The following is a 14223-nucleotide window of genomic DNA, read 5'->3' as shown; positions in this document are numbered from 1 at the left end:
ATTTTTTTCTTAGTCTTACTCCTACTAGCAAAGTGCCCTAACTTTTTACAGGCTGAACATTCCTTGGAAGCAGCTGGACATTTATCTTCCTGCCATGGTGTGTGACCTGTGTAACCACACCTGTAGCATTTACTATTTCCTGCAGTTTGTTTGTTACCTTGTTGTGGTTGTGTTGGATGACTAGGTTTATTTTTAAGAGAGGCTGGAACAGAGTTCTTTCCATCTACTCTATGTTTTGTGGTATTTTTTATCTGATTTATTACAGCCTAAGCTAGCTGGCTAGCATGGTTGTTACCTTCAATTACTTTTGCTTGTCTGTCTGATGCTTCCGTTGCTCAAGCTAACTGTAACATTTTCTCTAGAGTTAGGTCTGTCTCCCTAAGTGCCTTTCTCCTTAACTGACTAGAACATTTCTCAATCGGCTGGTCTAAAATAGCATCCTCAGTGTCATGAAATTCACAGGTTTCTGCTAACTTCTTGAGTCTGGTGACAAAGGCATCTGTTGTTTTATGGGTGTCTTGCTTTATCTGTCACACACGTTCGTACCTTATATTGGTTTAAGGGGTGAAGTGTTTCTCTAGAGCTGTTTGTACCTCCTGGTAGGTCGTCAGTGGTGGTGGCAGTGTGCTGAATATTTCTTGCACCTCTGGGCCTGCCACGTGCAAGAGTAATGCACGCCTTTGCGCTTCATGGGTGACTCCTGTAGCATCCAGGTAGAACTGGAACCGTGTCTTCCACTTCTTCCATCGGGGAGCTACTGATGCTAGGTCCTCTACCAAAGAGAAGGCTGGGGGTTGGTCCACGTCCAAGGGCATCGTGCTTGTCCTCGTCGACCGGGGCTGTCCGTAGTGGGACGTCCACTCGTCGCCAGGTTTTGTTGGGTTTGTGACCTTCCAGCACTTGGTTACTCCTTACAGCACCACAACGTACCTGTAATACGTGGTAACTGACAGTGGAGTACCGAGGGGGTGGGGGGGGATTAGCATGCGGGCATGGTCCCCCCCTTTTACCAAGAAAAAAATAATAATGGATAAATATTTATTACACAAAAATAATAGGAATTAGTGTTACGATTACGAATGTGTGTGTGTGTGTGTGTGTCTGTGTGTCTGTGTGTATGTATGTGTGTGTGTGTGTGTGTGTGTGTGTGTGTGTGGAGTTGAGAGCTCAGTGGCACCGAGTGACCGAGTTATTTCCCCTTTGGTTTTGTTTTGAGTTGATTAATGGTAGGATATAAGGTGTGGTATGAGTGAAACAAAAAATAAGGTGATAAAATGATGGTTCATAAAATTGTGTGATAAGTGCGATGTCAAGTTGTCAACTGAAAGCGGTTGAGGGGTGTTTATAGCGGGAGCGGGGAGCCAGCAGGAAAAAGGAATACGAGACAGGGACGACACGGGCAGAGAGCACGCAAGTCGTAAGTGTAAGCCTTCTTTCCTCTCATATTTACTTGATTTTAGGTGTAAGGTGCTGTCAAAGTGATTGGAGGACTATATACTTATAGCCTAGAGGCACGAAGCGAACTTGTCTAGTGACAGTGGTATGTAATATGCTTCTGTATTATGACGGGGAGAGTGGCAGGCGACGCGAGACGCTTATGGGACTTGTGAGGTCGACCTTTGCCGCTCTGTTACCACCTTAAATGACTGTTTTGTGCTTGACAGTGGACAGTGTAGAGTGGTCGAGTAACTTGTTTATGTTCAGCATCTGAACAATGGAGCTGCTGAGTTGAATAAGAGCAGGTGATCTATTTTGAGAAACATTCATTGACGACGTAGGCTCACGTGGCCGTAGCCTATTCATGTTGCTCGTATAATATTTTCTGACCACAAATTCCAAATTTCTGAAAATTATGATTGATAAACTTCACTTTCTTTTGATCTAGTACTAATTTCTATAGCGTGTGTCATTTCTTGAATTCATGCAGGCTTGGGATTTGTGCCTCTCCATTCTTTACATATTTCCTCCTTGGCCATGAAACGCTAGAGGACACTTCACTCTATCCGGTGTAAGATAACTTAGAAAAGTCACCACTGACTCGACTGATGCCCCGGACAATTCAATTAATCAGGTAGGTAAATAATGCTGAAATAATGAATAAGAGTAACTACTGCAAAACACGGTGGGTGAAGAATCAGTAGGCAATTAAGCCTAATCTTCAGTGAAGTATATCCTACAGTAGTGGCATTACTTGACGATTTATCTACGAACAGGGACTCTGAAGTAATTGGACAAGCAACTGCTTTCAAGAAAGCAATAAGTGACGCAGGTTTTCTCATGAGTTTGGAAGTGCTCACCTCAGTTCTAACTTCTAAGTGTCACAAAACCCTTGCCAGAGAAGCTGCAGGGGTCACAACAAAAACTGATGGGAGCTCTTGGAAGTGTACAGAGCTGCATAGATGTACTTCAGTCCTATGGTGATGAATTAGCAACTCAGCAGGAGTACTATCGAGGAGCTATTTTTCTCCCATTTTTGGACTCTGTGCTAACACAACTCAAGGAAAGGTTTGCATCTGAACACGTAGGAGTCTTTTGTTGGGAAATCTTGTTCCCTCTCTTTCAGTTGATAATGATTTTAATAATCTGAAGGAGGCAGTTGAATTAATGGAAAATTTATTGGTGATGCAGATCTCGAGTTATTGGAAGCGTCATGAATCTCATGAGAGGCCAAAGGAAGTTCTTGAGAGTCGAGACATTGGCATGTGCCCAAAAAATTGGGCACATATCCAAATCTTTCCATCTTATTACAGATTTGTTCAACTCTACCTGTCAGGACTTCCACCGATGAGCGATTCTTTCGTACCCTTAAATTGTTTAAAACATACCTTAGGAACATCATAACATAAATCGTGATCGGTGACAATGACCTAAATTTTGATCATGATGAAGTCCTTGATGAATTTGCACGTAAGAACAGACGCCTAAATTTGAGGTAAACCAGTTTCAATGTATTGTTGTTAACGGTAACTAATTCATCAAGTTAAGTCTTATTTTATATTCCTTGTATCTTGTAAAAATGTGCATTTCAGCAGCAGCCTGTATAAACGAGGACTACACAACATGTATGAATATAACTTTTTATTCCTTGCCAGTATATTACTTTTTTATTTGAACATATAGTTCTAAAGTAAGTAGTGTTGTTTTGAGGGTAAATCTTTGCAGAGCAAATTACAGAAATGAACAAGATTGAAAACAATGTTCGCTCAAGTAACAAAATAAATACGTCTCAAATTATTTAAATCCCCCAGATTTATGTTCTTCTTATATGATACCAACAAACTTCTAAAATGTACAATGTATGTATGTATACCTATATGTATCAATGCATGTATTTATATGAAAAAAAGTAACAGATTTAGCCTAACAGTCTTACCCAAATACCCAAGCTGTATGGGATCCCTGCGCTCGGACAAAATTCTGGACGCAGAATAATATATATATATATATATATATATATATATATATATATATATATATATATATATATATATATATATATATATATATATATATATATATATATATATATATATATATATATATATATATATATATATATATATATATATATATATATATATATATATATATATATATATATATATATATATATATATATATATATATATATATATATATATATATATATATATATATATATATATATATATATATATATATATATATATATATATATATATATATATATATATATATATATATATATATATATATATATATTGGTAACTGGTTATATCCCATCCTCGTCGACGTGTCCGTGGTGTCAATCTTGAGGGGGATGGATGCGCGTGGAGGCACTTAATATTTATTGAGAACTCTACATTACTCCTTGAGTCTCAGCGCCTCGTGGTCTCGTGTGTGCAGAGAATCCTCTAGAAGCTATATGTAGTTGAAACTTACATATGGTATACAATCCTAGTACATAAACATACAAAAGTATAAAGGTATCAAAACTCCTATAAGGGATTTGGATTCCCTGTTATTACATAGTTTTGTCTGGGGTGCCTACAAAAAAAAAAATAATAATAGTAATGCATAGCGTATAAATACTTCCTACTCTATTCTTAATCTACTTACTAATCACTACCATCCTAACTTGGCAATGAATCTGGCCGGAGTTGTTAGCCACTTTCCCAATTTCCACTGCCGAGGCAGAATGTCTCTACTCCAAAATGGAGCGCACTCTGACCCCCATCCGTGCTTCAATGGAGGAAGAACGACTGGAGTCTCGAGCTGCTGCTTCTACAGGTCCATCGCCAAATTACGATTGATAGACTTCATTTTCTGTTTATGTAGTACTTTTTTTCACCGAAACGGCTAAGAGAGGATGACCAAGAGTCAGTTAAGAGAGCAAGAAGATCGCCAGTAGAACGCCCCTTGCGGAATCCACACTGGCGATCAGATATAAGGTTAGAAGTGGAAAGGTGCTTTTGAATCTTCCTGTTATGGATTGATTCAAAAGCTTTAGATAGACATGAAAGTAAAGCTATAGGGCGGTAGTTTGAGGGATTGGAACGGTCACCCTTCTTAGGCACAGGCTGTACAAAGGTATACTTCCAGCAGGAAGGAAAGATAGATGTTGATAGGCAGAGACGAAAGAGTTTGACCAGGCAGGGTGTCAGCACAGAAGAACAGTTTTTAAGGACAATAGGAGGCACTCGATCAGGTCCATAAACCCTCTGAGAGCTGAGGCCAGAGAGGGCATAGCAAACATCATTAGGAAGAATCTTAATATCAGGCATAAAGGAGGCAGAGGGGGGATGAGAAGGAGGAATATGCCCAGAGTCGTCCAAGGTGGAGTTCTTACAGAAAGCTTGAGCAGAGAGTTCAGCCTTAGAGACAGATGAGACGGCGGTACTGCCATCAGGGTTAAGGAGAGGAGGGAAAGAGGAAGAGGTGAAATTGGAGGAGATATTTTTGGCTAGATGCCAGAAGTCAGGCTTACCCTCTAATGATACCCAAAATAATAGTCAACAAAGCAAGCCTCCTCCTACCGTGCCTAACAGTATATAGCTAGGAAGTATTATAGCATGAGGCAGAATTTTCGGTAAAAATTCTCTCACTAGTCTCATTCCAATTGCAGACAACAACAAATAAATAGGGCAAGGGCAGGCCTATAACTATTAACACTCAGCCTACATATATACAGCAGTACCCGGTAAGTCAAAGAACAGATACAGAGTAGATAAACATGTACAGTACGCCTACTACATGTACGTCATAATAGTACCTACAACATAAAATACCCACCAAAGCAAGGGAAAATTCGGTACAATTAATGAACAACTGGCACCTAAATTAAAATTATTGTTGCACACTCACTTTTTTCTCCTCACCCGTACGTCAGGTGGCCACCACCGGGGGTGTCAACAGCAACAATCCACTACACATGCAATAACACTAGCTGGCAAGTGCACACTCACACCAACATACAATTTACAGGCTCTCACTGCACAGAGTGCACCCTCGTGCTCACAGCATTCCAACCAGAGTTAAATTAAGTTAGATTACATTAGGTTAGGTTGGTTTTAGTTAGGTTAGTTTTAGTTAGGTTAGGTTTAGTTACATTAGCAGGAATGGGTGTGAGCGTGAGGGTGCACTCTGCGTAATGAGTGCCCAATTTACGTAGGTATACCATCCAAACCTGCACTCACACACAAGGAATAACCACTCACACGTACTCACACACCTATGTAGATGTGTATTGATCTAGAAAAAAATGTACACACTGATACACATATATTTCGCCCCAAACAGGTTTTCTCCTGACGATGTTAAGAAAAAAGGCAACTGCACACCATAACAAGTAATACGAGCAACATACGTACTGTACTGTACTACACAACACAAAACACATCCACACACATCATACTGTTAGTATTAGATGCAAACGGCAGGTCAGAGCAACAAGGAAATCACCAAAGACGGGGGAGGAAAAGAGCGATCTTACTGTACACATGTTCTTGTGTATTTGCTGGGGCCCGTGAAGGCTGTGGTACCACAACCTCTAGGTAGTGCCCAAAAGGTGCAAGTAGCAGGTGGATGACTGTTTGACTTGAGTTGTTCCGTTTTCTTGAGAAAGGTTCTGGCGAGTTTTAGGATCTTGAAGGCCAGGCCAGGGTCTTCGTTACCACTCAGGAGGTCTGTGGATGTGGAGTGAGGCCAGTGAGTGGAGGAGTTTCCCTGTTTCTGGTTATGGTGTTTTCCCTCCAAAAACCACTTGATCTTGATTTTACAGGAGACTCAACAGTTTCCCCTTGAGTCAGGCCTTTGGAACAGCAACTCCTGTAAAGAAAAGTAGGTAAATTTATAGCAGAGGTCAGAATAGGATTTGGGGGTTGAAATTATTTTTTCCTGATAGATTTCAACGTGCTCTTTATGAATTTGATCATTTTTCCCATCAAATTTTTTTTTGCCCCCCCACCCGCTCCTAACCAAACCAAAACTAACCTAAATTCCAGGGGGGAAGGAAAAAAAACTTTTATTTTTTCAATTAAAAAAAAAAAACCTGCCCCCTAACATAACCAAAACTAACCTACCCAAACCTAACCAAACCTAAGCTTGTAGCAGTCACCGCTCAAATTCCGTGTTCCTTCCCCTCAGTGACAATAAGAAAATGGGGTGCTGCAAAGAAAGACCTAAGATTCTGTGTTTTCATGTTTAATGTTCGTCGATCCTTTACTCCCTCTGTCTTGTAGCGTCTTCAATGTATAACTTTCCTTGTCCTCGTTTATCTTCCACTGTCTGTCTTCGTCCTTCTATTGTCAAATTATACATAGTTGCACATACACATCAACACATATGTCACCACACTTCACAACATTCACACAAACGCTTACACAAACAAACACCTATTCCATGTGCTGTCCTCGTCCTAATGACCTTTGTGATTTTTGTCCAATAAAGTAACCCTGGCAGATATGACTTTCTCTATCCGTGAACCGATTAGCACTTAGAACACTCGCTACCACCAACAATTGGTGACCCTGCAGTATTGCTATGGTTCAAGGTGGCTTATAGCCGGTGCCGTACCAAGGGCACTCTCTCCCAGAGTGGAGGACCTGGGCAGGGTAACTTGTCCATTCGTCCGCCCTCTCCGGGGGCAAAAATCCTCACCTCCATTCGGGGTTCGTGGGGCTGAGCACTCAGGTCGGGAGAAACATTACGCCGTAGGCGTAGTTGCCACCTTCAGGGTACTCCCCCGCCCTCCCCCAGGCACCCTCTGTGCCCTCCTCCGGACGCCTTCTGCGTCTCCTCCAGGCACCCTCTGTGCGCCCCCTCCAGGCACCCTCTGTGCGCCCCCTCCAGGCACCCTCTGTGCCCCTTCCAGGCACCTTCAGCGCCTCCTCCAGGCATCCTTTGTGCCTCCCTCTCCAGGCATCTTTTGTGCCCCATGGTGCTTCTCCAGGCGCTCACCCACCCACCCCCACTCCTCTTCCTCCCTGCTTTTCCGCTGGTCCGGCGACTGAGACACGTACATCGTGTGACACACTACACAGACTCAGTGAACACTCAAACACAGTGCCACATATTACTGAGACACACAGTGCCACACACTCAGTGTACACGCCATATACAGACTCAGTGTACACGCCATACAGACTCAGTGTATACGCCGCCACACATCACACAGACTCAGAGAGACACGCAAACACAGTGTGACACCCCACTGGGATTACTAGCTGCCCCCTGGATTAACCACCACCTCCTGGATCTACCACCGCCCTCTTGGATTATCCTACACTTGTGGATCTTTGTGTACAGTGCAGTGTGTCCAGCAACAGTTCAATGCAGCGCGTCCCCAGCAACAGTTAGTGTCACAGTGTTACCTACTAAGCATATAGTGTTGTGTTACAGTGCCTTTTTGAACACTGGTTCACTCCCCGAGCCACAGAGGCCCCTGGCACGTGCCAGCGCCTATAGTACAAGCAGTTCGTTCTACTCTCACGGCCTGCCGCGGCTCCTGGCATATGCTAGCACCTCTCACTCCTCAACCGGCTGTGGCTCTTGGCACGCTGGCATCTAGCACCTTACCACGCAGTCGTTCGACGCCCTTACGGACTGCCGAGGCCCCTGACACGCTGGCAGCTGGCGCCTTTAACACACGCAGTCGTTCTACTCTCACCGACTGCCGAGGCCCCTGACACGCCGTCAGCTAGCGCCTTCACACGCAGTTCCCTCGACGCTCTCTGACTGCCGTGGCCCCCGGTGCGTTTACGCCAGTGCCTGTTGCCCATCTCCACGCCGCTCGACTTCACCATACCTGACGACGACATGCAACTCATCCTCTACTACGGCGGTGTCCTTCAGAGCACCATTCTTCTGCTCAGGACCCGTCTACGTGGTTCGCGATTCGAGAGTGCGGATTCAAGCCTTCCAGGATCTATTAAACAGCCAACCACTCAACTCACCGCAGCTCCTCACGCAGCCCACCTCACGCAGCCCACCTCACGCAGCCCACCTCACGCAGCCCAACTCATGCAGCCCAACTCACGCTGCTCAACTCCTCCCTGCTCAACCCCTCGCTGCTCAAACCCTCGCTGCTCAACTCCTCGCTGCTCAACCCCTCGCTGCTCAACTCCTCACTGCGCTACTCATCTCAGCTCGACTCACCGTAGCTGTCCCCTACGCGCTACTCACTTCAGCTCGACTCACCGTAGCTGTTGCCACTGCACTACTCACTCCAGCTCGACTTACTGTAGCTGTTGTCACTGCACTACTCACCCCAACTCGACTCACCGTAGCTGAACACTACTCAACGCAATGCATCTCAGCCCAACTTACCGCGCACCTCTGCTCAAACTCAGCGCAACTCATCGCACAACGCTACTCAGCGCAACGCATCACCGTCTGCCACAGCGCCCCAGCACCAGGAAGATTTCGTTCCTCCTTCCTCGTCACTGGGGGGGAGTAATCTGTAGCAGTCACCGCTCAAATTCCATGTTCATTTCCCTCAGTGACAATAAGAAAATGGGGTGCTGCAAAGAAAGACTTAAGATTCTGTGTTTTCATGTTTAATGTTCGTCGATCCTTTACTCCCTCTGTCTTGTAGCGTCTTCAATGTTTAACTTTCCTTGTCCTCGTTTATCTTCCACTGTCTGTCTTCGTCCTTCTATTGTCAAATTATACACATAGTTCCACACATACACATCAACACCTACGTCACCCACACTTCACAACATTCACACAAACGCTTACACAAACAAACACCTATTCCATGTGCTGTCCTTGTCCTAATGACATTTGTGATTTTTGTCCAATAAAGTAACCCTGGCGGATATGACTTTCTCTATCCGTGAACCGATTAGCACTTAGAACACTCGCTACCACCAACAACCTAACTTAACCCACCTAACCTAACCTAAAGTATAGGGGGGGGGGGGGGCAAATTTTTTTTGCAATGGAAAAAATTGTCAGACTTCTAATCAGCACATCGAAATCTATCAGAAAAAAAATAGTTTCAAACCCAAAATCCCATTCTGACCACTGCGATAATAATACCGAAAAATACATAGGAACAATACACAGCATACACAATATATTCTCTAAACCTGGCACACCACATTCTCTCCAAGTTCTCCTTCACTGCCACAATCATCTTTTCAGTCGTATCCACACATAGTCCCAGCAGCAACACCATCCATTCTCTACATCCCCGTTCTAACAACTGCTCTCATCTCTCTATCATACTTCTCACATTCCAGTACCAGGTGCTCAACAGTTTCATCCTTTCGTCACATCCTAAGGTATCACCCTAAGGTACACAAGGTTCCTGTTTTCCAAGTTTCGAGTTGGTCTTGATACCAACACAGGAAACCAAAGCTGACGCCTCTCACACGCCACTCCACTCCACCTGGTGGTCACACCACTCTCACATACGCCACAGGTGCTCACAGACATCTTCAAGAGTAAGTAGGCTTACTCACAGCAAAAACTAAGGTCAGAAGAGTCGCGAAATCGTCGTTAAATCAGGTGAATCTGGTCCATCATCTCTCCGCTCCATTTTGAATATTCTTGATCTTGATCTTGATGTTACAGAAGTCTCAAGATTCCTCTTGAGTCAGGCCTTTGAAACGGCAGCTCCCGTAGAGACAAAACAAACGAGCAATACACAACTACACACTACTCTCTGCACCTGGAACACCACAATCATCGTCTCTGTCATCTCCTCACTCTTTATTGTTTGCGCCTTTTCGTCGGCCGGACTAAAAAGCTTTGCAACAAAATAATGTGCTATCCAGAGATTAATAATGAAGTTTTATTTTAACTTTTCAGGCTTCGAAACTATAATGGACTTTAAAATTAGAGAAAATTCACAAAATGCGTTTTAGAACACTCCTGACAGCTGATCCAAGGTGGCCCACATTGCCCATATGGGTCCCACATCAGACCCATGCTTATAAACATTTGCCCACATATTGCCCACAAAGGGCCCACATGGGCCAAATGGGCCCAACTCCGCCCACTCACAAACCCATATGGGGCCCACATTTTTTGCTAGCTGGGTGGTGGGGTTGTGCCAAGAGATCGACCAGGAACCGAGAACCTGTGTCTGCAGGAGAACCCTGACGAAGCCCCAGGAGGAGCTGCCCGACTACCTGCACGACCTGTTTGCCAGGAGCTCCCAGTGTCTGGAGGAGCCCCAAGTGGAACAGCTCAGGGAGCTTCTCGTGAGGAATGCAGATGTGTTTTCCACAGGAGACCTGGACTTGGGGTGTACGGACCTGGTAGAGCACCACATCGACACAGGTAGCCACCGCCCAGTAAAACAATCTCCTCGAAGGATGGCACCAGCCCGTCGCAAGGAGATGGATGAGGTGATGGATGACCTCCGGCAACAGGGGTTAATCGAGCGGTCCAGCAGCCCGTGGGCGTCTGCTGTAGTGCTCGTCAGGAAAAAGGACGGTTCCCTCAGGTGCTGCGTGGACTACCGAGCCCTCAACGATCTCACCATCAAGGATTCATACCCACTCCCACGGATCGACGACACGCTCGACGCTTTGGTGGGCTCCAAGTGGTTTTCAACATTAGATATGAAGTCTGGGTATCACCAAGTCAAAATGGCGGAGCAGGACAAAGAGAAAACAGCCTTCTCCTACGGTCAAGGCCTGTGGCAGTTTAAGGTCATGCCCTTTGGTATGTGCAACTCGCCGGCCACGTTCGAGCGGCTGATGGAGAGGGTGCTGGAGGGAATTCACTGGAAGACGGCACTCATCTACCTCGACGACGTAATTGTCTTTGGCCAGACCTTCGAGCAGGAGATGGAAAGGCTATCAGAGGTCTTCGCCCGGTTTAGAGCTGCACACCTTAAACGCGGCCCGAAGAAATGCTGCCTGTTCCAAAAGGAGGTCCAATACTTGGGACACATCGTGAGCAAGGTTGGAGTACGCACTGATCCTGAGAAGGTGGCTGCGGTAAGGGACTGGCCGACACCCACCAACGTGAAGGAGATGCGGAGCTTCCTCGGGTTGTGCTCATACTACCGCAGGTTTGTGAAAGGCTTCGCTACGATTGCTGCACCATTGCACCTCCTGACGAAGAAGGGGCGCAAGTTTAAGTGGATAGCGGAAACCCAGGTTGCCTTTGAGAAGCTCAAGGAGGCCCTCAGCAGCTCGCCCGTACTCACCTACCCAGATCCCTCTAAGCCTTTTATACTGGATTGTGATGCCAGTGATGAGGGGATTGGTGGAGTGCTGTCCCAAGCATGTGTCGACATGGAGCGGGTTGTGGCCTACTTCAGCAAGAAGCTCACCCCAGCCGAGAAAAACTATTGCGTGACCCGGAAAGAACTCCTGGCAGCAGTCATGCAAGAGCCTTGACTTTTTCCATGCTTACCTGTACGGCGCAACTTTCACCATCCGCACGGATCACGCTGCATTGCGGTGGCTGAAGTCATTGAAAAACCCTGAGGGCCAGCTTGCTCGCTGGATAGGTAAACTAGAGCAGCATCACTACACTATTGTGCACCGATCTGGGCTAACACACGGCAACGCGTACAGCTTGAGCCGGCGCCCCTGCCTACCTGAGTGTCAACATTGCCTCCAGAGGGAAAGCATCCAGAATATGTGCCGCCGCACTACAGTGGAACAGACGGCGGAGGTGCCATGGGAAGACTTGGGAAAACTGCAGCGGGAGGACCGAGATCTGAGACCAATTATGGAGTGGCTGAGTCAGTCGTCAACGCGACCTGGGTGGGAGGTTATCTCGAGAGAAAGCCCTACCACCAAGAATTACTGGACTCAGTAGGACACTCTTCGGATGGACAACGGGGTGTTGCAGCGACGCTGGGTTTCTCATGATGGTCTTGACCACTACTGGTCCACGGTGCTACCTATGAAGTCCCGGGAAGGCGTCTTGAAAGAAATGCACGACAGCATCACCAGCGGACACCTCGGGGGTAAAGAAGACACTGAGTCGCCTGCGCCAAAGGTTTTACTGGGTTGGCATGAGGAAGGATGTGGAAGAATGGTGTCACGCGTGTGAGGTATGCTGTGCAAAGAAGGGCCCCAAGAAGCGTCACCGTGCCCCATTGCAGCTATACTAGGTTGGAGCCCCCATGGAACGGGTGGCAGTGGCAAGATTCTGGGTATCAAGAAGACCCGGACCACCCCTCTACACCCACAGTCAGATGGAATGGTTGAGAGGTTTAATTGGACGTTGGGCCAGGAGTTGGCCAAGCAGTGCAACAATGACCAGTCTTCATGGGATCAGAAGCTGCCTGGGCTCCTCATGACCTACAGGTCTGCCGCCCACGAGACTACGGGGGTATTCACCGGCAAAGCTGATGGTTAGACGTGAGGTGGGATTGCCGGTGGACCTACTGACAGGAAGGCCTCCTGGGGAAGGCCTTCCAAGGGACGCCTCCAGTTTTGCCCGTCAGCTAGAGGAACGGCTGGAAGAGGTGCACCATCAAGTCCGTGGTGCCTTGAAGTTCTCCAGGGAGGCCATGAAGCGTGGTTACAATATGAGGGCAAGCCACGTTGACTTCAAGGAAGGAGACCAAGTCTGGCTTTACAACCCGCAGAGGAAGAAAGGACAGTCTCCGAAGTACAAAGCACCTGGGAAGGCCCTTATACTGTGCTAGAACGCCTCTCCGACGTAACTTACCGAATCCGGAGAACGGAAAGGACCAAGCCGAAAGTTGTCCACGTCAACCGGCTATGGAGGTACCACGGTCCGGGAAACTACACCTGGGACAACTACAGACACCCAGCAGCCGACAAAAACGCAAGGGACGTCCAGGACCGAGAGGAGGTCGACGACGACATAGGCCTTCTGGACCTTTCAGCCGAGGGAGATAACCTCCCGGTTTCGGCAAATGTTCCAGGGACACCCCAAGAGGCGGACGACGACGAGGCGCACCAGGAGACAGACGCACAGGAGGCAGATAACAGAAGACAGAGACAACGCAGGCGTCCACGGCGATACGACGATTATTATGTTTTTGATTAATTTTCTTATGTTTCTATATATTTAAGTGTGTGATCCGGACGATCACAATTAAGAGGGGGGGATAGTGTTGTGCTGGAAGCTTCTCCCGGGTTCTATGGGCCTCTGGAAGGCTCCGGGAGGAGCGAGCAGGGGGGCGGGGGCCACGGCCAGGCGCCAGGCGGGAACTGTTGCCAAGTCGCACATACTTTTGCTACATGTTCATTCTTGTATGATCGAATATATACTGTAACGTTCTAGACTGTACTGTTCGGTATATATATAGGAGAAGAGGGCGAGAGGAGTCAGTCCCAGTCATAGTTAGCTAGTGGTCAGTGAAAAGTCAGAGTGAATTAATTGTACTACTAAGGAAGAATATAAAACTACAGAAGCTGTGCAAGGTGTTTACATATCTCCCTCCCACGGAGTCTCCTGACGGCGACACGGAACCCAGAGTAACACGTCCGGCATAACAATATGTACCAGTAACATAGGTTTGGTCGAAGTATTCTAGCAGTGGGACTGCCTCGTCAGGACATCTAGCCTTGAGTACTTGCATTCCTACTGGGACATCTTCAACGGGTAGAAATGCAAGTGAGTCAATTTCTCCACAGAATTGACGAAATTCTTCTCTCTCTCTGTAATGGTCGGTCAGGCCTAGTTTTTGTATTTTTCTCCAGGTACTTTGAGTCAGGTGGTAGAAGCAACCTTGTGTGCGAATCTCTGGTCCAAAAACATTGTTGATGGCTTGGATAACCGCCTGCTCAAAGTCAA

The sequence above is a fragment of the Eriocheir sinensis genome, chromosome 11, assembly GCF_024679095.1.
Source record: "Eriocheir sinensis breed Jianghai 21 chromosome 11, ASM2467909v1, whole genome shotgun sequence".
Taxonomy (NCBI): Eukaryota; Metazoa; Arthropoda; class Malacostraca; order Decapoda; family Varunidae; genus Eriocheir; species Eriocheir sinensis.
This window is presented reverse-complemented; position numbering follows the sequence as displayed.